Below are 26,746 nucleotides of genomic sequence, written 5' to 3'. Positions count from 1 at the left end.
AAAAGTAGCGTGCAAAAAAACATCAACATCCTTCGCATTTATATACCACGGAAATTGTGAAAAATATTTCTTGAAACAAATTCATAACATTCTTTAAATATACAATTTTTATTTGATTATAAAACGCATCATTATTATTTAATTACGTAGAAATTTAAATATCAAGAGATTCTAAATGAGAGCAGTTTCCGCGTATTAATTTAAAAAGGTAATGGTTGTAATAATTTGTGGACCTTCAAAGGAATTGTACGTGCCGTATCTCGGTTATGGATAAGGAACAGTCATTTTATAATAAAATATTTGTTATCAAATAAAGATAGCTCTATTTATTTTATCAAAGGGAACTCGAGATATTTCTGGGTCGAACTCATTGATGAATTAAATTAAAATTTGGGAATATTTATGCTATGTTATCCGATTTGTATTTTGCATTTTTTTAGTTATTTAAGTTTTAATTATTCTACATTTAATCCAATCGGTTTATACAGAGAAATATTTATAAAACAACGAGAGGATAAAAGGTAATTTATTGAGGAAAATTTGCCCTTGAAATTTGCATATATTCCTATACTATTTCCTATACTATATTAGTGTGTAGTAAGCCTAATATTAAAAATTCACAGTCATTTATCCTATCGCACTTCACTATGGAAATATGTAACCCATTAGTATAATAATTGCGTACTTATTCTTTAGCACCTAATAGGAAACACTATAAAGAGCTTTTTAAAGGAAAAATCTAAATGTAGCAATTATTTCAATGTTGTAACTCCTAGGAACCAATAAATGGAGTTAAAAAATTACCTATCCAGACATAAATGGACATATTGCCTCGTTTATATTTCTTTTATCTATGGAAGCACTAACAAGGGAATCTTCCTTCAAACATTGACCTTTAAAAGCTTTATGCATACACTGTTGTTTTATTAGTGTTTACTTTCTGGCTTCAATAAGGATGAAAACATTAATTTAACTTATTATGCAAATTCAATTTTTTTTTTAATAATTTACCTATAATCTATTAACCATTCAACCAAAGTACTTAAAATTAGGTTACGATTGATTGGGGAGATTTTATAAAATATTGAGTTAATATTTATTATCATCCCTTCATAGTATTAAGTTATTATTTCTGTTACAACCGAGATTACCGAGATGTACATGTATACATAGTAACAACAGATACTCATTTGAACAATTATTATTCAACATATTATAGACTCGTAGCATACACTGTGTTAAGGAAAATCAAAGAATAGTGGTTATGGATACTAATTATTTTCATATCTACTTAACAGGATATAATGAGGATGCCGTAAAGACCTCAATAATATAACAAAACAAACAACAATAATTGTCAATACAAGGGACTATGTTTATTATTGTTTAAATTAATTATTATCCATAAAAGACCAGCTAAGTTCTTAAATAGATTAATGAGAATTGCATATTCATTGGCACATTTGATTAAAACAAAAAATCGTTCCCACTAGCAAACGAAGTATAAAAAAGAAATGATAGCATACCTAAAGCTGCCTATAATTTTCATAACGGAGCAAAAACGGTTTGACACATCCCATCCGTATCCCACTTGCTTCCACAAGACATTTATTTATGATAATGAAGCAATTCTCTTGCGAATACGCATATATCGCCTATCTAAATATGTATCTTTACTGGATATATATGCAAATAAAGATTGCTCTTTATTCAGTGATTTGTTTGTACATTGATTGAGATTGAGTACATAAATCAATGGGTCGTAAACTTTGACTTTTTTCTGGTGCTTTTTATTATAAAAATATCCCTATTATATTATGAAATTCTTGTCTCGTCTTCTAGTGAAGTAATTGCTGGATGGGACATTTATTTATTGCAATACGTTTTGTGAAAACAGTATTATTATATAACTAGCTTCCGCCCACGACTTTGTATGTGCGTCCCCGTTTTTCCCCGTTCCCGCAAGAATTTCGGGAAATCCTTTCATGCACAACATCTACCTCATGCCAAATTTCAGCCCGATACGTCCAGTGGTTTGAGCTGTGCGTTGATAGATAGTGATATCAGTCACCTTTGAGTTTTATATGTATAGAAGATAGAAGACTACTGATAATAATTGATACAGAAGAAACTAGTCACATTGTTACGCCTGATTATAACATAATAGTGAATGTGTGAAATGAAACCTAAAGAGCTTTTCCTCCAAAAATCTACTCATATTAATAACGACATAAAGGTGTCTCACTAAAACATGACATACATCTGAATGCTTAAATGAAGTAGGTAATATCTCTAAATATTACGTTCTAAAACGCACCAGTGAACAACAGTAATCATTATTCAATAATGCACGTATAATCGATTATGGCTGCTTATGATTGATGTATTGAGATTTCTATAAGATTACTGACTTCTTGTAGCTAGAAGTTATATGAATTTGATTTGTTTTAAACATACAGATAATATTATGTTCCTAGTCTATGGCCCTTTCCGATTCTTACAGCAGTTACGTACACTTGATGGTGGCTATGGGCTTATCTATAACAACGAAGATAAAATATTATTTTTATCTTCGTTGTTTGTGGTCTTTCCTTATTTTTAATGTGTAGAAATTAACGGAAAATCAGAAGTTAGAAATATTTTTTTGTATAATATAATTAAAGCCTTTTGTAATTTACCTAGTATTATATATAAAATAAAAAGAAAATATTCCATTTTAAGTTTAATTTACAGGCTTAAAGTCGTTACGTTTCGTTGAATAGACGAGATCATTTTTTAATTTAAATTCTCTGGCTTAAAACAGGTTAAAGAAATTCATTTATTTTACTTCTTTATAATTTAAATAAATATGAGGAATATAAGTTTAGAGTATGAATGTCTGTTCTGTTAATTGAAATAAGAGTTCATTAGACTGCTTATTTAATATTTTTTGTAATCTCATATTATTGTGAGTTCGAACAATTATTTACTCATTTATCTTCTTAAATACGTGTATTTATTCAACACAAAAAGACTATCTTTATCCCATGACGCTTGAAGACAAAATTAAAATATAAGAATATAAGAAATTTCAAGTGTGATTGATTGCTTTTAATTACTTATTATATATATAATAATTGTTCAAGTAAACAATAACTGTGAAACTCACATACACTTAAATTATATTACGATTGCTTATTCCATTTTGTTCACAATTTATCTCGGGAAATATTCATTATTTTCAAATAAAATGGGAATTATCTTCACAGTGCAGTGTGGTGTCACTAAACCGACTATTCAGACCGAGAGAGATATACAGCGAGACAAGTTTATTTTAATGCATTAACTACGAAGTGTCTACAAAGTTGATATTACCAAGTGGTTTTTATTTCATATAGTTTTTCAATATAGATATTTAATAAAAAGATAACTTTTCGTATTGTGCCCTTTGTGTGATTGAAAAAACTTTTGAATTGATAAAAAAATTATAGAAACACTCTTAACACACCTATTAAATTTATAATGGGATAGATAATATGTGGACTTATGAAGTGGGAAAAAAATCTTTTTAGGCTTAAAAAAAGCTTGTTGAGTTGTTAGTTGTTACTGTTCTACGCCTGCAATTCACAGCCTAGCTTGGCAATAAGTACCTTTCTGTAGTTTGTTCCTGTTTACGCCTGAAATGCTTCAGCAATTCACAACTAATAGCATGCATTTGGGATGATAGATACTTTCGGGAAACGGGAAGAACATAAAATCTAAAAGTATTACAGGGTATTAACGCTTGTCGGAAACCTATTATTATTATATATAAAAACCGATAAACGTTAAACAAAATATATGAAATACGAGTTACAAATCATAAAACGAAATTTATTTACGTGCACCGTAATAAGCGAGTTTCGTACGGTTCACAATTTTATTACGGATTATTTATTGGCAATAAATCGTATCGTTTTTAATGTTGTGAAATATCATATTTGCTCTGTCAGTCATTATGTTTTTTTTTTGTATAGCAGTACATACAAATTATTTTGATCGAAATCTCTTAAGTTTTCAATATTAACAGAGACTACTATCTACTATTGAACGAGTAGAAAACAATTTTTATATTATTCCTTTTAAAATAAATTTTTTAGTAGGTATTCATTGCCGTGTATGGTTTAGTTGCGTATATAAAATAATATTTGTGTCATTAGGTATTCAAATTATTATAGACTAGCTTTCCACCCGCAGCTTCGCCCGCACAGTCAAAGAAAAACCCGCATAGTTCCCGTTCCCGTGGGATTTCTGGGATAAAACCTATCCTATTTCCCGGGATAAAAAGTAGCCTATGTCCTTTCTCGGGTATCAAAATATCTCTATACCAAATTTCATGCAAATTGGTTCAGTAGTTAAGGCGTGATTGAGTAACAGACAGACAGACAGAGTTACTTTCGCATTTATAATATTAGTATGGATTATAATCAAAATCTATTCAGCCGTTCTTCCTTGATAATTATTCAAACATTTACACCAACCTACATGTTCACATTCAAAATACACGCACACAACACAAACAAGACCCTCCCTTCAAAACAGAATACACCAAAAATTCCAAGCACGTATTCATAGTTAAACTATGTGTCCCTTCTGACAGGACAAAGTTACAATGCAGACAATTTCTGTCAAAATAGTTGGGAATGAGCCTAAAAGCGACCACAGTTGACGTGAGCCAAGGCAGAGCCGTGCCTACCACGCCGTCACTTGTGACGGGAATCGTGAGAATAATTGCACATAGCTTTATTAGTGAAAAACATAAATATTTGGACTTACAGCCTGTATTTATACTTAACTAGCAAACCGGGCGAACTCCGTTTCGCCACCAGAGACACCTTTTCTTTGCTGTAAACCTCACGGAGCCCGAGACCCTGTGCCGAGACCTTTCCAACGAATGCAAAACCGTGGAAATCGGTTCGTGCGTTCTGGAGTTATAGCGTCAGGAAAGAAAACCCGACTTATTTTTATATAGTAGATTATTTGTTACTTTTGAGCCCGGAAGAGGAGTTTATTTGCTAAATATCAGAAGCATCATTTGATTCTACATTCTTATGTATTAGGAAGATAAAATGTGCATGATTTCAATCACCCGAAAATAATTGCAAAAATACATTTGAAATAAATAGGAAACATAAATCACGTTTTATTCTTTGTCTGAGTTTCTACACACTAGCACAATATTAATACTAAACTGTTACATTGACGTTAAGGCCAGTAATTAAATATAACACTTCTAACACGCAAATTACATTATTAGTTTATTCTTAGTTTTTCTTTTAGATCTATTTTCATAATGAGTCATTGAAAACTAATTACAATTAGCCAAACAAAATATACATAAAAAATATATTCTGCAAATTCCAATATTGTATCTGGATGTCTCCAAATTAAAAAGCTTACCTAAACATTCTGATATAGACTGATAGCCTAAGCTTAGCAGCATAATTTATGTATTACAGTTGATACACATATTCATGTAAAATTATACTTTACGTTGAATATTTATAAGGTCTATATTCCCGAGCTAGACGGCAAACGATCCCTAAATAGGTCTAGGTCTTTTAGGATACAGAAGGGATATTTCGCAAGAGACAACTGATCAGTATAATCCGCTTCGATTGCTCCACATCCCATTAGTATGTGACTTTGACAAATAATTGGCATTTTTTCCAATATGTAGTGTTTAGGCGTGTATTAGTAATCTGTGATAGACAACCTATGTTTGTTTGTTTGTTTGAATGCGCTAATCTCAGGAACTACTGCTCCGATTTGAAAAATTATTTCGGTGTTAGATAGTCCATTCACAGGGGAAGGCTATATAGTAATATCATCACGCCAAGACCGTAGGAAACCGCGGAGCGCAGCTAGTCTAATATATAATAGTTAAATGAAATGAACATTTTTTATTTTTCATTTCATTTCAACACAATCTTCACAATAATAATTCTACTCTCATACTTGTCATAACTGAAAGAAAAAGTGATAGGTATAATTTGTTTAAAAATCATAAGGATTTTGTAATCCCAATTTATTTAATCGTCATTTATTCAGGAAACTATTACAATTTATAAAAAACTAAACAATAGAGATATTTTGATACCCGAGAAAGGACATAGGCTACTTTTTACCCCGGGACATAGGATAGGTTTTATCCCGGAAATCCCACGGGAACTATGCGGGTTTTTCTTTGACTGCGCGGGCGAAGCCGTGGGCGGAAAGCTAGTAGTTCTATAAACCATTTATAACAATTTCAAGAAGGATAAGATCCTTCTAGATATTGTAATCTGATCCGACCGACACCTTATCGCATTTTAATGAAAACACTCTTCCATCAGTGAAGGTCACATAAATTTTGGTAAAGGTTCGTAAATAAATAGGAATTGTAATTTTATGTAATTATTTTAACATAATTAGCGAGTTTCCCTTTGGCATAGGCCTCGCCTAGGTAACCACCTAAAATAGGAATTGATTATTAGATTAAGTATAGGAATACATTAAAATTATAGATTAATTAAAAAACTAGCTCCTGGGCTATGTTAAACGTTTTGTAAAGCCTTATTCAGGTTAATTTACTAATTCAAACCAACTACATGATTACCGTAAACTATACGTAGGCGTTACTTGATCACGTACATGTAATTCAATTGTATACGGTCTATTTGTGGCCAATAACAAATGTTTGTACTTATTCCGAATAGCCTTACATTGGTGATATAAGTCTTATTGAAATGTAAGAGCGGAATAATAGAATTTTGTGGTCACATTTCAGATTTGCACCTATAAAGTATTCAATAAAAAAATAATTTATAAGCAACGAATGAAAACAAATTTAAATAATGTATTCTGAAAAACATTATATTAAAAGACACCGAAAAAGGTTCATTTTACTTTCATAATTATTCGTAACGAAATTTTATTAAATTTAGCTTATATTATACTTCTTCTTACATGAAGTCAATTTAATTTGATCTCTAAAGGAATCAAATTTTTAAATAACCTTTTTAAAATTATATTTATATCGAAACTATAAAGTAAAATACTAGCTGCCCAAGTGCCCAAGCAGACGTTTTTCTGCCCTATTGCCTCTTTTTTGTATTTTCTCTCCATGAAAACTATCCTTGTTTCAACAAAATTTTTTACTTATGGGTGCGTATAAAGCAAAATTACCAATCTTCTATTAGATGATACGTGTAATATTCAAGACCAAATCTAAAAAATAAAATATATATCAAACTAGATGATATGTTCAACGATTCTGTTTAATCAAAAACATAAAATATTAAAATTGACTCGATAAAAAAAAAATCACCAAGTTAGCTCTAATTTTCACACTTTTACGTTTTCTACTTGACATGGTCAATGGTCATACTTATTATGATTTTTTTTTCATAAACAATTATATTAAAACATTTGCAAGATATTTGTCAGAGCATTTTGTGTAATTACTTTTAGTTTTGGTTTTATCTGCGATAAACCACTTTTATCGTGACAAAACCAAACGTTTATCTCGAGAAAAAAAGAGCGCCAATATAATATAATACGCACCCTTATGTTCTCGAGTTGTATGCTTATCAACACATTTGGCGATACATTCTTATTATACAGAAGATGTATTTCATCACACAATATAAATATGAAATATATTTGTAGCAAATACGGCAGACAATGTAACCTTATCCCTCAAGGTATTCAGCTAATGACCGTGAAAACAAGGGGTGCTAATAAATAAAATTAGCACAAAGGTTACTTTATTTAACATTTATACCCAATCATTATTTTTAACAAAAACCTAAACAGCTTTCAAATGGCTAGAACAGGAAAAAAATTAAAATACCGGAAGATTTTTCTTTTAAATAAAAAAATAATCATCAAAATCGGTTTACCCATTCGAAAGTTCGGAGGTAATAAAAAACACATTGACGTAAGGACCTTCTCCTTTTTTAGGGTTCCGTAGCCAAAATGGCAAAAACGGAACCCTTATAGTTTCGTCATGTCCGTCTGTCCGTCTGTCCGTCTGTCCGTCTGTCACAGCCGATTTACTCGGAAACTATAAGTACTACAGTGATGAAATTTGATGGGAATATGTGTTGTATGAACCGCTACAAAAATATGACACTAAATAGTAAAAAAAAGAATTGGGGGTGGGGCCCCCCATACATGTAACTGAGGGATGAAATTTTTTTTTTCGATGTACATACCCGTGTGGGGTATCAATGGAAAGGTCTTTTAAAATGATATAAAGTTTTCTAAAAAACATTTTTCTTAAAGTGAACGGTTTTTGAGATATCAGCTCTCAAAGTCGTAAAAAGTATGTCCCCCCCCCTCTATTTTTATAACTACGGGGTATAAAATTCTAAAAAAAATAGAGGTGATGCATGCTAATTAACTCTTTCAACGATTTTTGGTTTGATCAAAGTATCTCTTATAGTTTTTGAGATAGGTTGATTTAACTGTAATTTATTATATTTGCTGCTACGGAACCCTTTGTGCGCGAGCCCGACTCGCACTTGGCCGGTTTTATTGAAGTCTGTTGAAAACATGTTAAAGTTAATTAATTATCTATACGTTGAACTGTGAAGAGGAAACAAGGAAACTACAGGCTTCAGACACTCAAGTTTCAAGGATTGACATCCCCTAAACCACACTGAGTCTTGTATTTCAGTCGTATTTCTCATTGGAACTACTAGAAACTTAGCATTCAACTGATTTATGTTACAACAGTAATAAACATTTAAATACGAAATAAACACAGTGTTTATTCCCTGTATTTCACGTAATATAATATCTGAAAGCACCTTTTCATAATTACGTTCGTAAAAATGAAATAAATGGGTGTCTATGTAATTACATTTTCTTTCTAATGGCTCAAACGGGATTACATTATATGTTTTAATAACGACTTCAGCACAAATTACACTATAAATAAACTTTTACATTTTGGCAATTATATAAAAATTCTCGAAAGCACTAAGCTAGGCAACTAGGTCGAGACTCAAGAGTTGTTCCGAAATAATACCTAGCTTTCGGTTCCCTCAAGTGATCCTCGTTTTCGATTATCGGAACTACAACAATCCGAACTTGACTGTTAACTAACTATTGGATTCTGAATTATCCTGCTGCTATTTTTACTATGTACCAAAGTTGAAATTCCATTTAAGATTTTATTCCAATTATGTGATCCTACATTATTTAGTCGACAACTAATCAAAAATTACTGTTTCAAATTATTTAAGGGTATTTTAAGGTACAAACAAAACATATTTTCACTTCAGTGGTTTAATATAAAATTGTATACATTTCCAACTTAGTCTACAATATATATTACATTATAAAATTTTCCAAAATATCCTTTTGTCAACACAATTATTTGAAACAAAGCTCGAACATTCTACCAAACAAAGGGTATCCAAGGCAAGGCGTTTGAAAATATAACCACCGATCCATCTTTGTCCGCCGATCATTACGTACCTCATGAATTTTCTTTCAACTGATACGGGTTAAGGTCAAAGGTGAAGACAGGCTCACGAAATGTGGTGTATCAATTTACAGGCTTTATTAATATGACATTAAAATAAACAAGTGCATATAAAAATTAACAAGTGCATATCAATTAAAAGAACATTAACTCCCAACGATCAACATTAATTATAGAATCAACTCATGTTTAATCTTGGCTCAATGATTAAACATGAGTTGATTCTATAATTAATGTTGATCGTTGGGAGTTAATGTTCTTTTAATTGATATGCACTTGTTAATTTTTATGATTTCAATTGAATTTGTAATTCTATTTTTGGAATTATTAAATGTCATGTGATGTAGATATGAATATGGTGCTATTGACATAGTTGCCTTTATTTATAACATGGTACGTATAAATTATTGTATTCATATCAATTTATTTTTATTCCAGTGTATCATAAATGAAGATGATATATCTATCCGTTCATTGCTCTGTTACTTAGATCCCATATATCATTTATCTTCAAAAAGTAATAACATTGTATTAATAATTCCACAGACAAAATATTATATACTCCTGATGAATGGAACGTTATATGTGCATAATGAAATGTAAGACACTAATTAATTTTCGTCGGTCGCAAAATTGACCTATGTTCGCTGGGTTTATGCTGAAAGGACCTTACTGTGTTTCTTTTATCGGCAAATTTATCGTCTTATATCTGTGGTCATACGGTTCATTTTAGCGTATATGTATTTTTGTAATAAATTATCTGTCATTAGGGTTGTGTTTACAAGTGGGAGTACAATAAGGTCGGCACGTCCGGCTTCATTTGAATTGCCAACGAAATGAGCCCTATGTGAGAACTGAGACGGTTCCGTTATGAAGCAGAAAATTGTGGAAAGCAACTCGTAGAATGCTCTATGTTTATTTGCTAAATGAGGCATTGCAGATATATCCTGTTCAAGATGGTGTTGCGGATTAAGATAATAGTGTGTATTGTGTTTATGGCATTTAGAGAAACTTTTTTGATTAAGAATAGTTTATGTATATCATAAATGAGGAAATATTGTATGACTTATTTCTTATGCCGACCTTACGCCTGCCAAATATTTATAACTTAGAAACAATATTCAGGATCTTTAACTAAATAAATAAAAGATAATACGTACATTAACAAAATGCTTTCCCATACCTAAAAAGAATATAACGGTCCTTATAATCCACGTATGATAAATACATAAACATAGTTACGAGAAAACCGTATACATATTTATAAAACGGAGTCAAGTAGTAACATTTCTAAATAAAAACGCTGCATAATGAAGAATTCAAAACTCTTTTTATCTCATATAGAATTCAAAGTTCAAACCTCTTTTTATTGCGCCTCTCATATTTTCAAACAAAAGCAAGTGCAATGTCCGAAATCCACTCGAAAAGGATTAACACGTTGCAATTTGTGAGATAATTAATTATTCCTCTGAAGTGTCATCATATAAAATGCGCTCAATCTCAGGTACAATCTGTACGTAGTATGGACTATAGAGTACTCTTAGGAGTCCTTTAGGCGAAATAATAATGGCGGCCCTCTATAACTTTTTCTCGAGGGTTACCTTTGAGTGGCTGGCTATTGTCTCGCTTTTGAGTTGGTTTTTGAAACTAAAAACTTGTCACCTGTACATTCAATACAATAGGTATGTTTATTGCATTGCATAAGTGAAATTTTGCTGAAAATGTTATGTATATGAGTGTGTATTTTCCACTTGCATTTTAAATTGTAGAAATGGATAGCACGTTTTATTAGTAGACTTATTGTTTTCTTACGTTTTTCTTTTTTTCTTTACTATTTTCTTACGTAAGTATACAACGAAATGCGCTCTTCCTTACTCAGCATTTCTGAAAAAGATACAAATATAAGACAAACTTATAATTATTACAATAGAAACAATTTACATGAGGCAGCTCTTTCTTCATAACAACATATTTCTGAGAAATAACAGAATCTTCTTCAGTTAAATTATAAAAATATATTATTATAGAGAAATAGGATTATACCTAATCTAGTATTAAAAAATGTATATCAACTGGTTTAAAACATCTCTCAGCTAGTTTATGTGGTACCATCAGGCATCAGCAAACCTAGATGTGAATACTAGTGAAAAATTCAAACATCCCTCGGGAAATCACTGGAAAAGGGTTATTTTACACTCGGTTAGCGCAGTTGTTCTGACACATGTATAACTTTAGCAATATCGTTATACAAATAGCGTTTTATTAAAATATCGCAAGTTTTATTTGTTGGTAGTATGGCGGCAATACGCTCGGCTCTTATGAATTTATCATACTTGAATGCATCGTTTGTGCATTCTAATGGCTTTTGTTATGCTGATATTACTATTGGTGTATAAGCTTCGTGTATATATTATTGTTGCTGGCGCTAGTTCAATCTTTATTTGATTAGTAATAAAAGCGTGTACCGAAATAGCTTGTTTGTGTTAAAACAGAATATAATCTACTAATGTGCCAAATTTCATTCACATCATCGTTATCTTTAGCCAAACAAACATCTTTCACATTTAGAAAAGCCCTTTTTTTTTTTTTTTTTTTTTTTTTTTTTTATAGTGTGGAAATCTTCTTAGATACCCCCGGCTCCCGGGGATGGAGCCGTGGTTATGTCGGATTTCTACCGACTAAAACCCCACTCTGTTCCATCGCGCTGCTTTGGACGGAACTGCGGGAACGGTTACGACTCTACCGCGTGTCCCGCCCAGCAGATGCCCGTTTCCAGGCCCACCACTAGAACCCCCCTCGCTGGTGGCTGCTGGAACGAAGGCTTACGCCACCAACGCGCAGACAATGGATCTTTCCCCGCTCCATCATCCGCGTTCCCCCGAACCCCCGACCCCATCACCGTCCGGCCGGAGGGTGCACGCCGGAAGGTCCTCCGATGTGTGAAATACACGTCGGGGTACCCTCCGGCGCACTTTTATAGAGATTACCTCGCAGCCCCCACCTCACCAGAAGTGGCGGCCCTCGGTCCGGCCCCACGGACCGGATTACGAGTTGGCAGACGGCCGTTTTACAGCGGCCGCCGCCCCACACCTCTCTGCAGGAGTCTCCGCGCGTCATCACAATGACGCATCGGGATCCCGCCCTCCGCTGCACGGCGTGGCTTGCTAAACCAGCGAGCCCGCCGCGCCGCGACCTCTGGCCGCCATCCACCGCCGCATAAAAGCCGGCTCCTCTCTGGCCCACAAACAGGACCACTGCCTAAGGGTCAGTCGAGGCTTTTCAACCCCAACTGCCGTTCAGCGCCACCTTTGCCTATTGGACACGGGGTCCGCCAAGCCACGACCTCTGGCCGCCAACCCACGCCGCACACAGCGGCCGCTGGGCCATACCTAGCCCTGGCCGTAGGGCCGGTTGAGTCTCCCCGACTCTAAACCAGCCGTTCAGCCCCTCGCTGGTCCAATTTCGCTTCACTCAGAGGGCCATAACTCTGAGCTACTGAGCCCCTCCGCCGCGACAAGGCCTGGACCGTTGGGGGGACATTTAGAAAAGCCCTAGAATAGCCTTGCGGTTTTACCCCATTAAGTTTAGATCCTATGAATACAGGCCAAGTTACTGCTGACCGCCAATTTTAATGGTCATCATGTGGGCGTAGATCCAAGGGGTTCTAACTTCTATATTAAATTCCCGGTGGACATAACGTCTCGTTCTGGCAGGACACATAAAACTGCTCATTTACTATTGGAAAATGGATAAAATATCACATCTGCTTCACTGATGCGGTAAAAATATAAGCAAAGAAAACAGAACATTCTATCCGTAACATACAAGCACACGTAGACTACAAGCCCGCATAGGACAAAAATATGGGTCAAATGAACCACCAGGGGACATATCTAGAACGATAGCAGAGCAAAAAATAATAAGATTCATCACTATGCCGTCACTTGTAACCTGTCCAACTGAGTGCAGATGAGAATTGAAAAGTACAGGTAGACTCGGTAAATTTTGGTCATATATTTTTGTACGGCATTCTTAACCATCGATAGATCCATTAAAAATAATAAGAAACCGCTCAGTGCCGTACAAAAATGGTGGTCCACCAAGTCGGAATTTTTATTTAATTTCCGAGAGTTACCGGGGGTAAATTTGGTCATTTGACCATGTACGGCATCTGTGTCATACTATTGCTATACTGCTTTTAATCCATTATTCCTCAACGCCGTACAAAAATCATGGGGACAAGGGGAAAAAATCGAGAGTTGTAATCCCCTCTCTTTCCCCACTCCAGGGGGTCATTTGACACAACACGAAATAAATTTATTTTTAAAGTATTTTATGCATAGATAATATTTTTTCATGTGCCGTACATTTTCGTTGGTTCAAAGGGGAAAAATCTGAAAAAGAAAAAAATCCATATAACGAAATATTTGCTTTATATTTTGATAATAAAATATAAATATACATTAATATTAAGAAGCTCGAGGTGGTTAATTATCACCTTGGAAAGTCGGAGTCAGGTGGAATGGACTCCGTTAAATTGATGAACTAATAAAAAAGCTATGAACGAAAAGATGTGAATTATATGCAATCAGCCCATGAATACAGGTAAAGTCACAAGCAAATGCTAATAATATAATACATATTCAAAATGTACAAGTAAAGCGCTTCCAAATGATACCAAACACGGCATATTTATCTTAACTTAATTTTTTTACTCTGTATGTTTTGTCCGCTAGAGGGCGCCACATTAGATTTTGTGAAACCCCATATAGCCTTTAGCTAGCTGGTCGCTGGTTATCCAGTGAACAATTCAGACGCTTCTAATGATATGTCATTTGTCGAATTCTGATAAGTAGTTTAGAAGTTACGAGGGAATAGATGAACATACATACATGACCTGCAAACAACCATAACCCTCCTTTTGCTTTGCCGTAGTTGGGTAAAAATATGTTAATGCCGTACTGAATCAAATGGCTTTCGTCGCTTTCATCAGCCTAAAAGATGTGGTCTGCACAAAAATGTACGGCATCGTTTTTTCCTAATTTGTCTATGTTAATACTATTTAAAACAACGAATAAAGTGTAGAAAACTATTATATTTCATTAATCTACGATGTTTAAACTTTAACAAAATTTCTGGTTTTGCATTTCTCTATAACTTTTTTTAGAACGGTTTCTTTTGAACGGCAATACTATACAACAATTGAATTTTACAATATCATGTTAAAAAAAAAGTTCCCGTACAGGGTCAAATGACCTTACAGCTCTTTATATCAAGAATTCGATGAAATTAAGATGATTATTGGTATACATTTAAAAGAACAATTATTTTTTGACGGCATTGCTTTTAATAGTACTTTTGAGTGCTAGATAATGTTTTGGAACCGAAGCCGTACTTAGTCAAATGACCCCCTGGAGTGGGGAAAGAGAGGGGATTGCAACTCTCGATTTTTTCCCCTTGTCCCCATGATTTTTGTACGGCGTTGCGGAATAATGGATTAAAAGCAGTATAGCAATAGTATGACACAGATGCCGTACATGGTCAAATGACCAAATTTACCCCCGGTAACTCTCGGAAATTAAATAAAAATTCCGACTTGGTGGACCACCATTTTTGTACGGCACTGAGCGGTTTCTTATTATTTTTAATGGATCTATCGATGGTTAAGAATGCCGTACAAAAATATATGACCAAAATTTACCGAGTCTACCTGTACTTTTCAATTCTCATCTGCACTCAGTTGGACAGGTTACAAGTGACGGCATAGTGATGAATCTTATTATTTTTTGCTCTGCTATCGTTCTAGATATGTCCCCTGGTGGTTCATTTGACCCATATTTTTGTCCTATGCGGGCTTGTAGTCTAACGTTGAAACAGTCTTCTAAAATTAGTTAGTAAGATGATACGAAATAAAAACCAATATAACACTGATACCAAATTGCACCAGCAGGATGCAGGAGCATGATTCATATCCCACTTCAATTAAAATATATTGCTGCATCCTTGCACTCTCAATTAGTATAGCCAACTTTACCATTAGCACCCGCTATTTAAATCGTATGAAAGATACGATTTTTTTACGCTTTTATAGCTTCATTATGAAGCTGTAAAAGACAGCCGATGGAATCTACACTTTATACTTAATACTTAATAATATTATAAAGCTGAAGAGTTTGTTTGTTTGTTTGTTTGAACGCGCTAATCTCAGGAACTACTGGTCCGATTTGAAAAATTCTTTCGGTGTAAGATAGCCCATTTATCGAGGAAGGCTATAAGCTATATAGCATCACGCTAAGAGCGACAAGATCGAAGCAAGACGGGTGAAAGCGCGGGACGCAGCTAGTGAAAGATACGTAAATATAAGAAGCTGTAAGACAGCCGATGGAATGAGATATAATAAGGGACCCTTATCCTGTTCCTCTTTATTCGTTAAAAAATCCTCATTTGAATGTCATTAAACTAAAAGTTAATGTGATATTGAAACTTGTGCTTTCCTGCATTATTACTTATTTATTATTACAAAGTGCTTTTGTAGCGAGCTTATTATACAAGGAAATGCAAAGAGCTTCCTAGAATGAGGTTACCTATACAAAGTGTAATTGAACCATATTCTTGTAACTATACGAACTATGAAGTAGTAGAAAGTGTTTTGAAGTTGGAAGTCTGACAATGTCTTATTGATTAAGAACTTAATTTGTATACAACATATTATAATCAAGAAATGATTACGTCGTCCTAATTTATGACAGAAAATAGTCAACCTAATAGATTATTACCAATATTATTGACTAAAAAATTTTTTTTAAAGTACTTCACAAACAATTATAGGAAATATTTAATGAATTCCAACCCATACTCTTACAAGCTTTTAAATTTATTTTTAGTAGCTAAAAATACCTCGCTTTAGTAATAAATTATTGCCAGCTCTTTAAATAATTAATTTTTCAAATTCTTGCCATATTATTTCGTAAAAAGCGTACTCATTCAGGTACGTAAAATTCCATCTATTTAATTAACAGTTGATTAAATACTGTGATCTGTGCTATTTTTAGCTGGACAAATTGATGTTTATGTGGAATATTTACATATTTTGTTTACATCATTACACATTATTTGTAAATTGTTTACATATAATATTTTGTTCTTCGACAAACATAATTTTTAAATTAATTACAATACACACAAAAAGAAAAATATGTCGACACGACAGATACATAGAAAAAATATAGAGCGATATACATATTTTTATGTTTTATAACAAGTGTGGGGGGGGGTAGCTTAGAACCATGAGATGGATATACTTAGCATAATTTAAATCCTTAAAATTAAAACCCGAGGCGAACAGCTAGTAGTAATAGAAATCACATCAGTCTTAAATTTATAATAACCTCAGGCCCACCTGCACCTTTTCTTGCCAAAAAAAGTGTTCGGTCTTTTTTCAAATCTTTCATAATCATTTGTTTCTCGAACTGTGAGCCCGCATGCAATTAGGTTTAAACAATACGAGAATATCACCAGTGCGCTGATACTCATATATTGCATTCCTCATGACATATTCGCATATTTGAGTTATTACGGGACTCCGTTTCTTTTTATGCTTCCTGAAACTAGCTCACAACCCCTGGGTATATATGATCATTTATATGGAGGACTAGGTTGACTTTTCTGTTCCTGCAACGAATATAAAAAATAATATTATTTAGGTTTGTAGAGATATAATAAATAAATATTATACATAATAGCTTAGTAGCTCACAAAGCTAATTAATTAAAGTTGTACTTTTTATTTGTTTTTCGAATTGATTTTCTAAAAAGTTTATTAATTTATTTTAATTAAACACCAGACACTAAAGAATTAAGCTGACGTATTTTAAAACCGCTCGACATTTATCACTTCAATGTCATTCGACAAATTTGCGATTGGAATAAGCAATATAAGCCAAATCGAGACGGTGGAGTTTACTTAGGACTTCTCTATCGGCTATATTATGCGACACAGCGCAAACACAAACAGTTCCCATAGGTCAACTATTTATCGAACGTTGAATTAGTTTACCCCTAAATGTTATCGAAATTGTGTTGGTTTACTAAATTTAACTTTGTCGTCGTTTGCGTCGCTACCAACGTGTTTGTCGTCCGATTTGCAGAAACTTTTGTTATAAGGCTATTAATTCAAAGTCAGCTACCACGCTTGTTGATTAAAAATGGAAATGTTGTATCAATATGTAACACTATTAATAAATCTCATTATAGAGATCTTTAAAATTGCTATGATAATAATATGTCGCTAAGACATATACATCGTCGTCGTCTTAAATATAGCTGCAAAATATTATGAAAGACTTTCCTTTTGCGTATATGCAAGCTAAGTTCAGAATGATGTCCATTGTCCATGTCTTTATAAGGAAAATAGAGGATCAACACTTGCCAATATTAATTTACGAGCTATAAAAGCTCTATGGACAAGCAGAAATGGAATCAACATTTCACTGTTAAATATCTATTTCTATGAAAAAAACATGTCATCGTTAATTTCCTTTTATTCCACTTTAAAAAGATTTTTAAACAAAAATTCTGCAATCTGACCAAACATCAAAGTATGCATAGTTAGTTAATTTTATGGCCACTAATGTGTAGTGACATAATTTTTGAGTAATAACATTTTATAGGAAGTCTCCATTGCCATAAAAGTTTCAGTGGTATCAAAACAAAGATATAAAGTTGATGCAGGACATTGACCCGGCTGAATCAGATGTCGCCAGGCCTCTGAAGCACTAGTACCCTTTCGACACTGCGGCTCCGACTAGTGATGTTATTTGACGATAAAATCTATGGTTTTCCTTTTATATTATGCTTGTTTCTAAAATAATACGGTAGAGAAAGATTGACATGAGAAGTACATTTAGTGCAATAAATATATCGTTATGACTTCATGTTTATTATATTACTAGCTGTTGCCCGCGACTTCGTCCGCGATTCGGTCGTTTTTCGTCATTCGTCGTTTAAAAAAAATACGTGACACTTTATTTTTGAATGTTCTTAATAATTGTCTCTTATAAAATTTAACTACATTAAAATTGAATACTCTGATAAGAAAATCTTAAAATCATCGAAAATCATAGACATCGAATATCTGAGGAAAACATGAATGAATGTGATTTAAATTCTACATTTCTTAGTAATTAAAATAATAATCTAAATTAAATGTAGATTAACAGTTTGAGCGCACCATTATAGAATATGTACCTAAGTAATAAATTACGTTAGTTTACATAGTAACTTTACTAAAAACACGATGACTTTCTTTCGCGCTCGGTACCACAAACTAAGCATGTTTGTGGTACGTGGCCCGCGTCACTTTACCCCCCACGAGTTCCCCTCCGTTGCTATGCGAAAATACATTCGTCGCCCTACTGTAGGAAAAATTGTAATACTGTGGCCTGGGCGTTATAACACGCTCAGGGAATTCCTGAGTGCTGATAGACTTCCGTCTATCGGCATTTATACCAATTTTATATTAATATCACCATCTTGAGGAAAAGCTTCTAATGTCGATTTAAAACGCATATATACGGATTAACCTGATGAATTAACATGTTCTAAAATTGTGAAATGAGTTCAGTTTTAAATTCGAGAAATATTGATTTCTTGTATTCGATTATTCGTCGTAGTCGAATACAAAATATATTTAAAGAAACTTAGGTTGGCCTTCAGGCAAAAGGGATCCTATCAAATGATAAACTTGACCTTGTATCTTAAAAGTAAGAATGAAAGGAGCATCTGATAATTGTTGAGCACCAAAGGATCATTTAAAACGCAATACTATAAGAGCTAATATTGTCTAAGAACTGTTTAGATTGCACATGTTCCTCTAAAACTTAAAAGTAGTGATTTCAAAGGTTCCGGCGTATCTTCAAACGAAAGCCGACTCCTTACTCCACTTTAAAGCATTACAAAAAGAACATACTACGTTAATATCGCCTATACAGAAGATGATCTGTAGGTAATCAATTGTGAGGTTATAAGCAAACCCACTTTTATATTTGTCGGACCACACCACCGAATTTGTAGATTGATCTTCTATGTTTACCTCTAAGTCATTAAGACTATGTCGAAATCTGTCTGCAGTAAGACGGGCCTCTCGCTATTCGTCCGTTTCAAGAGACCAATAGTTTCAATTCTTAATCTTTCATTAAACAAACTTATTAATCGTTCTTGTCTCAAATAATGGTAATATTCGCGTCCCTACTCTAGTCATTGCTTATGCTCATGTTCATCTTCGAGAGATCGAATAATATTATGGTGCACCCTATTATTTGTCAAACGGTCTTCATATTGAGTAAAAGTTTCAGATTCTCGAGATAAAATATGACGATCGTGATCAGCTGTGAGACGTAATTCCCTCTCAGTGAGGGTTTCGGTCTCACGGGATAGTACAATATGCCATTTGCGATCAGCTGTGAGACGTTATACCCTCTCAGTGAAGGTTTCGGTCTCACAGGATAGTACATGCCGTTCGCGGTCAGCTGTGAGCCGCAATTCTCGTTGTGAAGCGGTTTCAGGTTCGGCATAACACATGTTGTTTTCGGTCAATAGTAAGCCTCTTATCTCTAACGATCCTTGAGAACTCTTATTTCTCATTTTCTTAACTTTGCTCGAATTTCGATATAAAGATTTTTTAGGTGGCACTGATGCGGGTGAATAAAAATTAAGTTAAAGCCTGATTCCCACGACATGTTTGCTTCACAAATCCGACCGCGCCACACCACACCACATGCCATGGGAATCGGCGCGCTTGTCGCTCGCCAGTGCTTGCCATACGCACACATGCCGTGGGAACGCTCAGTTCAAATCGCGACGGATGGCGACAAGCGCTTGTCGTCTGCCAATGCTTGTGAAGCAATACATATAATAAAATTGTGGAAAAGTGATGTCTGTACAATTAAAATATGTAGAAAAAAATTAGCAGGTGTTATTATTATCGAGAAATCGAGAGAAACCATTTTTTTCTCTTAAAAGCTCCCCCCCCCTCCCACTTCCCGAACTTCGATTGACCGTAATTTATTTTTCCTTACATTTTTATCATATCCTTTTCTAATGGGTTTCATCCTACTGCGATTTTTTTTTGTTTCAAAAATTATCTACCCTGGTGTATAGGTAAATTTTCCACATAAAATGTCCTTTAAATTATGTCGTATTATATTTTTAACCCCCGACGCAAAAAGACTGGTGTTATGTGTTTGACCGCTATGTATTTCTGTGTGTGTGTGTGTGTGTCTGTCTATGGCACCGTAGCTGGCTAACAGGTAAACCGAATTAGATGCGGTTTTTTTTGTTAGGCAGAATATTTTCCGACGCTGGTTCTTAGATAAAGTGTATCAAAATTGGTTCATCCACTTATTATACCTACATATAAAAAGTGGGAATGAAAAAAATGAAAGTTATAATTTATTTTTAAAGATCGTCGGGAAGTTTATGAAATTATTTATTCCTTTTTCTATACACTTTTCTTCGTCTAAACGGTTTAGTTACGTGCTCTCTCTCTCTTCAGCCTTTAGTTACGTGCGTGAGACAGGAAAGATCTAATTTGGATTTGTTGCTGGATTTGATTAAGCTGATCAGTGGCTACACCATAGATTATTAAAAACATCCGTTTAAGAAAGGAAGGAAATAGAATTTGCTCCTCTCCCCCCCCTGGTTCCTAAAAAATAATATGACATAATTTAAAAGAAATTTTACGTAGAATTAGTTAGGCATTTCTTTTTTGATTTTCGATATTATATACTAATCATAATTTTTAATTACATTATGTAGTAACTATTTGGTATAGGTTAGGCATTTCATTTCTTGATTTTCTTTAATAATTTGGTACGTAAGTTTTTTAGCTCAGTTTAGTAAGAAATTTTAATAACAATTCTTTTAATTATTTATGGTAAAGTCCGGTCGCGGAGCAGGAAGAATTTCGTACATTAACCTGTTATTACCTGTCACTGTCACTCCCTTGTAAAAATAATGTGTCTTGCTCGCACAGGTGCAATGACCGCCGTCCTTAGGGATTGTAAACCTTTAACCTGAGAGCGTAAGGTTTGTGTTTGCTTGATTGGTGTCAGGTGTTCAATTATGATTTTGTGAATTCAAAATTTATAAGAATAAACCTCAAACTCTTTATGTCCAATCAAAATCCGCCTAAGTCGAAATCGCGTGTTAGAATAACGTATTTCTGTAATATTGTACCTACATAGTAAATTATTTTTTGAAAAATAAGGTCATAAAGAAGTTTCACTTCTTATGTGTGTACACGCACACTTTTTTTTATATAATATATCGTTGTTATTGAAAAAGTTAAAATGTAACTAACTAATAAGTATTGTAAATGAATAGAGGACATTTATTTAATAAATTAGTAAAAAACATTTTCTCCTCCAAATATTTCATGTAAACTGCACTTCATTCAAAAATGTTTATGACCACTGTCAGTAGGTAAAGAGGTCATTGTACGAAATTCTTTCTGCTTCGCGACCGGACTTTAGTACGTATTTACTCAATAATTGTATCTTAAGTAGTAATTCAGCATGGGCGTAGCCACGGTGGGGCTGGGTGGGGCGCTTACCCTGGCTTTGATCTCGTAGGTACTAATTGTGAAGGGGAGTGGGCGTGGGCGTGGGATTGGGACTGAACGTGGCATATGGCGTGGGAGTGCGAGTGGGCGCGGGAGTGGGAGCATGAAAATAAAAATGATTTTTTATTGTTGCCCCACCCTGAGCCCATGGTCATAGGTCCCATAGTCACTATTCCACGCGAAAGAAGTCGCGGGGACAGCTAGTAGACAAATATAATCAGGAAGCTTTGAACTCCTAAGCTCAACCATAAAAGATAGACATTTATGATGTCGGGAGATATTTTTTATATAATATGGAGAACATTTCTTTTATACTTGATTTCTGTGTAGCTTTAACCATTAAGATACACGCATTAAGAACGCACACGCGACGAAAGCTTAAAAATGGAGTTGCTGCTCTGCTCACGAATATGAAAAATAATAGTTATTTAGGAAATATATTTCATGTGCAGAATTGACCTCTACAGATTTAATATAAGTAGGTATACATATATTTAGATTCCAATTTCCATGTAACGTTAAATTCGACTATACAATAACTAACAGACAACGCAGGTTACTCTCGTTTCCGTAAGTTGAGGCGGCTACATATTCGGTCCTAATAACATGACTTTTTGTGAACGAAACGACAGCGCGGTTTAATTCGATGGCAACACCATCAGAAAAAAGGAAATATTTTTAACTTTGAAAAAATATTATGATTTACACTATTATTAATACTATTTTAACATTAACACAAAATATAAGACTGTGAGTGTGTAAAAATAAATCCAGCTAGTTTCACATCACACTTATGTTTATAATTAGGTATACGACATGAAAATATATTAATTACCAAGCAATAATCATACAGATAAATACTGAACAAAAGTATTAACAGTCAAAGTATATTATTACTAACAACATGTAAATGATGAAGGAATAATAATTATCAACGAACTAACCTTTTTGTATTAGAGTCCCGCCTCGTGATCGAATTATTAAAACACGAAGATTTTTAAAAATGTAACCAATGAACACAATCAATATTAGATTAACTGTAATGGTGTCAAGTTTGACTTAAAATAATATACATCTACCCTCACTTTTAAAAATGTAGTATATTCACACGAATTATAAGCGCACCTTATAGGGAAGGGAAGATTTATTATGGGTTAAAGAGTTAAATAAATAAATAACATAATTATATTTAAATTATTAATTTTTAACATTGTGTTCAGTAGTGTTAACATGTAAATTGATTTGATTTTTACGAAATCTCATAGATGGCGCTGAATCAAATTTGTCTTTATAGTACTAAGATTCATTAAACAGTTTCTCTGCCCAAATTACGTAAATGACGTAGTTTTTATAGTGTAAAGCTAGATAATAGCATGGCTTACTCAAAAACAACATTTAAACATGAGTCTTTAGATTGTACGCTGTCGTAGTACACGGAATACGTAAGAAAAGTAAAGGTTCACAGCTCCTCCCCCGGAGGTGATAGCATGATAATATGTTTAAAAAAACCTCACTCGACCTGTTAGTAATATTCATGCAAAATTTGAAGTCAATCTATGCAGTACTTTTCGAGATTAGCTCGGACAAACATACAGACAAACAGACAAACAGACAAACAGACAAAAATTCTAAAAACTATATTTTTGGCTTCTATATCGATTATAGATCATGGAATATGTATTCTTTTAAAAAAATATTCAATGTACAGTTTTGACTTTCCTACGATTTTATTATATGTATAGATACCAATATAATCGAATAAAAATAAAGTTTTGATATTTAATCGGTTTCTGTATTACCTGTTCATGAAATTAAAAGCAAATGCCTAGACATTTTCTAATTACTAAATTGTTGCTTTTTACTATCGGTATATAATTTCATTTAAATTCTATCAAGAACACAATTTCAGAACCGACGTTGATGTATTTCAGAGGCTTTCCTAATTAATTTGAAATTAAATCAAAGTCAAAACAAATCCTGTATCTTGAATAGCTATTTTAATTAAACGTCACACAGGGTTTTGAAAAAGTTTTACCTGAATAAGGAATCTTGTGTATAGCGGGAACCTTCCAATTAAAGCTAGTTCTAAAGAAAAAGCTGTATCGATTTCTTGATAGACACAAGCACGCAATTAGTTGAACTCATGCACAAACTGAAACACATTATCTTTATCTATATGCAACTAATTTACTTCTTTACTATTTCCTCCATTTAATGACGAAGCTAATAAATAAACATCATGCCGTTTCACACTTCTAAGTAAGAATCTTGACAGTCTTTTTTACTTTTGACAGATGGTACGTACCATGTTTAATTTATCGATGTCGATAAAAAGCGGACTTCTCTTATTAGCGCCATGTTTCATCTTTGTACAAATGACCAGATAGGAGCTGAATGAAATCGTTGTAGTGCTTGCTTTATGGGCTATGTCTGATACAAGTGCATGCATCTATCCTGGTATGAAACTCGTTACAAATCTATGAAGTGCGCCTACATCAAGTGGCTTCACTTTTTGTTGATTTCCTTGGACTGTATTGTCTAAAATATAAATATAAATCGTTTTATCATAATTGTATTTTGTTTTATTTTTATTTTAATGGTTTAATAGATTTTTTGTGTTTTTGTTTATTCTGTCTGGTGGAGTCAACGGTCTTTTAAAGTGATTCCGTTAACAATGAATGAAAAAAGCAATTTAAATGTTTACTTTCAATTTAAAGTAGGACGTTTATCAGAAAATGCAAAAGGAAAGAGCTTTCCTAACGTCTTTATGACGGTTTTATTCAAAGAAAATCTTTAAATGTAAAAATGGATGTCTTCCAGCGAGATTTACATAATCTGAACGAAGTCGGCGGCAATTTTTTGCAAAATTATTTATTTACTCTCTAAGCCCGCCTGAGGTGAGCCAGATACGGAATTAGATAAATATTTTTTACAATTGTATATAAAATTCAAATGAAACATGCAAGTTACCTTTTGCCATTCTTATTTGTAGGAACGATTTCTGATTACGAGACGAACCGCTCATTCGATTGTAGTACAACTTTTTGCTTGAGAAATATATTTTGGGGCCTCCACTGATCAAATACACTCTCTTGATATAATCTATATCTCACAGGTACGGTATGAAATTGATATTCTGAGACGAGAAAACTTTATAAAATTATGTTGATATCGAGACGAATTTTATTATTCTAACAGACGTTTGACATGTACTCAGAAAATGTACCTACACAATATTTTCCAGTATCGTAGCCAGCTATATTATTTTTTAATAATAGGATTCTAATAACATTTTTGAAGTTATATCAGGTTATATACTTACGCGTCGTTATCTCCTCTTATGGTTGATTATATTTATAACAGTGTTTTGTGCTGAGTTACCTATAATCTGAATTTGATTGCCCTAAATCCTTAAAAATTAAAACACGATTCCGTTTCTGTATCTAGTACATAATTTTTGTTATTCCGATGACCTACTCATTAAAATAAAACAGAACAAAAACGTATTATTTTCATTTTTCATTAAAATTCGACATTAGATACAAAAATTGTCTCGTATTACATAGCTTTTTTAATATCGTATTGAAAGGATCATTATTCATTATTCAAAATGGAATAATATCAACATAATGCGGGCAAACGTCCATTCATTACACATTTTTGTTCAGCCATTCACTAGATTTAAAACCTTCAATAGCTGCTAATGAAAAGGCACACTTAACGCACAACCTCTTTGGCGAAATAAAGTTGAAACATGTTTTTGAGCATAAAGGATTGCATGCACGTGCATTTAATGCATGCTATTGAGTGATCGGAGTGACTCATTTAAAGTTAAACCATGCCTGTACTAGAATGTGAAGTTCGCCTGTTCACGACTGATTAGTTTATTTTGCTAGGTGAATGAACGTCTTGGATAACGCAAGTTGCCTAGGTAAAGGTAATTAGGTCGATTTAAATGTTTTTAGGCAAAAGTGTCATAAATGATAATGAAAGCTACAATGTTCTTAAATAAAACACTTTATAATCTTATATATAAAATTCTCGTGTCACAATGTTAGTCTGCATACTCCTCCGAAACGGGTGGACCGATTCTAATGAAATTTTCTGTGCATATCGGGTAAGTCTGAGAATCGGCCAACATCTATTTTTCATATGTACCACGGGCGAAGCCGGGGCGGACCGCTAGTAATAATATATAATCCATACTAACGATTTACCTGCAATGTCTGTCTGCGCCTGTAATAGGTATAACACTACAAAATTTTATGCGGATACTTGATTGAGCTCATGCTGATTTAAAATATTAGGTACTATGTTTTCTTAAGATTTTCCAGCTACACTATTTGAGCTTCAAAAATTGCAGCTCTTCGTGATACTCCCGATGTAACCTTCAAATACAAAGTTGTATTAAAAGTGATGTTAATTAATGTTACATAAATGAACAATCGTACTGTTCCTGCATATAAAAGTTATCAACTACGTTTATGTCAAATGAAACTAAGTTTAAATCGTTTCCTTAACGGGAAGACACGCCAGTGTTCATGACAGGCGTGTTAATTACAAACGAATATTAGGCGGAATAAAGATATCATTATAATTGTTATATTTTAAACTCTATTTTGTTGGGAAAGGGTT

At 33.5% G+C, this 26,746-nt stretch overlaps 1 protein-coding gene across 1 annotated transcript in view; it reads left to right on the top strand.

The window, feature by feature from the left end:
• Positions 1 to 26,746, top strand: part of RapGAP1 (Rap GTPase activating protein 1) — a 277,491-nt gene that overhangs the window by 18,305 nt on the left and 232,440 nt on the right. The gene's annotated exons all lie outside the window — the stretch shown is intronic.

Source organism: Colias eurytheme, chromosome 17 (genome assembly GCF_061535395.1).
Source record: "Colias eurytheme isolate Ceu_HAF_F1 chromosome 17, ilColEury1 Martin Lab GWU primary, whole genome shotgun sequence".
Classification (NCBI taxonomy): Eukaryota; Metazoa; Arthropoda; class Insecta; order Lepidoptera; family Pieridae; genus Colias; species Colias eurytheme.
The sequence above is the reverse complement of the archived record's forward strand: the minus strand, read 5'-3'. Positions and strand labels throughout refer to the sequence as shown.